Here is a 2,597-nt window from a genome sequence, read left to right as displayed (position 1 = left end):
TGAGATTTTGCAGAGGGGTCAAGGAGGATAAGAACTGAAAAGATGGACAAATCCTCAGGCTTGGGGAGAGCAGCTGGGGAGAAATGCAGGATTACGGAAAGAGCAGGCAACGGGACTTCACGCAACAAAAGGAAAAGGAGGAGACCAGTGGCTGGTGGGAGGCGGGGCAGGCAGCAGGGTCCGGGAAAGCATTGTTTGTAAGCTATGGAGGTGGGAATGGGGTGTTTTTCAGTCGAGAGGAGAGAGTGAATGAAGAGGGAAAGGTTGAAGTTGCTGGAACCAGAGTAAGATGGAGGAAGCAGGCCAGATGGGAGGTAAAAGAGCGCTTTGCTAGTAGAGATGGAAATACCTGAAGGTCTGAAGGTTCAGAGAAGGGGCGCTGGGAGTAACCCTCACTTAGTGCTTTCGGAGGGCAAAACCTTTTCATACTCGTCATCTCACTGGATTGCACACCAACCCTAAGAGGGAGGTATCACTATTTCTAGTTTACCTGTAAAACAATGGAGACTTATAAAGGATAAGTGACTTTCCCAAGGTCCAGGATTTTCTTAATCCTAATCCCTTTTTTTGGACCTTATTACTGCAGCCTATTGCTCTGTGTACCAGAGAGTTCCAGAAGGTGTGAATCAATACCCTGCCCTAAAAGGGAAGCAAGTGAAGGGTTAGAGGTTAAGGAGAGCAGAGAAGGTTGACTACACAATTGTAGAAAAGGGGTCAATGAGAAATGGATACAAAGTTTGGAAGCACCAAGAGCATCAGGGGAGACAGCCTAAGTTTGCACCAGTCTAGAGGAACCCAGCTCCACTCTTCTGCACTCTTCTGTGTCCTGAGAAATGAGAATCCATCCATTGATTCCTCTAAGCTTAGTGAGTGCCACTGGGTCAGAGAATCAGTGGGTGACTCAGGGCAGGAGTCTTATGTGGCCAGAGACAGGGTGGAAGCACAGGACGGACATGAATCAGGACAGTGGCCATGCCTAGCATGATGTGACCAAAGAGTGAAGGGTCTGCTCAAAGACCATAGGAAATGGAGGGGACTCCACGGAAGTGGGTAGCCTGGGAAGGTCCCTGCAGAGGTTTAAGCCAGAATTCTTCATGTGTCCAAGCATGGCGGAGAAGCAGTGACAGAAACAGAGAAACCTTGGCACTAGTGAATGTATTTGGGTCAAGTCAAGTCTTGTTACTAGAAGGGCTGGAAAACCCTCTCAGAAGAGCTGGAAGAGAACTCGGATTTATTTCCGTGGGGAATACTTTTCTGTAAGAAGAATTATAAAGCCTCAGAAATTACTTAAAGTTGATATCAAAGATTCACTCACACCTGCTAAGGAGAGCCTCAGAAACCTGGAATTCTTTTAGGCACCTGCAAAACTCTCTTTCCTCCCAGAATGCTAGTCTCAAGGTGTTGCCTGGGTAGGACTCAAGTCCCTGGAGACCCAGGCCACATCCTTTTTCTTTTTCCTGACCAGTTCTCTATATCCATCTTCAACAAGCAGTTCTGGGTAGAGCCCGGCACTGTGGGCAGAGAGGATGACGTGAGCCTGGCTTCGACAGAAGCCTCACACAGACAAAGCAAGGTGGCCACTCTCAGGCCATTGGGGACTGATGGCACAGGAATTTCAGACCAGGTCCAGCTTCTTCTGTGTCACTGCTAGGTTGTCCTGCAGCCTCTGCTTCCTCCAGTCCAGGTAGCATCACTGCGGCCGGCTCACCTGCCAGCCCATGTGCATTCTGGAGGGGAAGGCCACCCGCATGGGCAGCTGTAGCATCCTCTCCGACACATCCACCACCAGCTGCCAGGCATGCAGCACCCAGGCCACACCTTGTGGTTACTAAAACCTGGCCTGGATCTCCTGGTGCTACCTTGTCATGTGAACAGGTATCTAACCAGTCTCGTCATTGTCCCCAAATCAGTAGACCCCTGGGGGACCCTGGTCCTAGCTAGAACTTTATAGCAAATGCATGAGGGGGAGCCCATTAGAAAATATATCTATCTGTATACAAATGATGCTTTGAAAGCTACTTTCATTTTTCAGAGTTGGGAGAGTTTGGCAGTTACTGCTAGAAATCTGAGCTCAGTTCATGATGAAATTTTCAGAACCTCAAATTGAACTGTGTGATCTGACCTACAGGTGTGCCTCACAGGTGTGAGAACGATGGAACAACATATTTGAAACCTGCCCAGGACATACAGGGAAAGCCACCATTGTGTAGTAATAAGAGAGTTCAAGTTGGCCAACCTGAGTCTGAGTTCCTACAACCTCACTTGCTCTGTGAACCTGAGTGAGTCTCAGACTCCCAGAGCCAACTTCCAGTCCCAGACCAGCCCGTGTGCATGCTTCTCATGCATGAAGTCCTGGGTTCAATCCAGAGTACCTCTACTAAATAAAGAAAAATAAACCTAATTACCTCCCACACACACACAAAAAAAAAAATTCAAAAAAATTTTAATGCAAAATTAAATCTAATCCTCAAGGAAGCTTCTAGATTTGAAATTAGTATTCCCACTTAATATATGAGGAGACTGGGGCTCAGGAAAAAAAAAATTAAGAATGTGCCCAAAGTCATACAAACAAGTGTCAGAGCTGGGGATGTGGCTCT

At 47.5% G+C, this 2,597-nt stretch overlaps 1 pseudogene; it reads right to left on the bottom strand.

Moving 5' to 3' along the window:
* Positions 1–1,615: 1,615 nt before the first annotated feature.
* On the bottom strand, positions 1,616–1,896 carry LOC135319832 (mitoregulin-like; annotated as a pseudogene).
* Positions 1,897–2,597: the final 701 nt, after the last annotated feature.

Source organism: Camelus dromedarius, chromosome 33 (assembly GCF_036321535.1).
Source record: "Camelus dromedarius isolate mCamDro1 chromosome 33, mCamDro1.pat, whole genome shotgun sequence".
NCBI lineage: Eukaryota > Metazoa > Chordata > Mammalia > Artiodactyla > Camelidae > Camelus > Camelus dromedarius.
The sequence above is the reverse complement of the archived record's forward strand: the minus strand, read 5'-3'. Positions and strand labels throughout refer to the sequence as shown.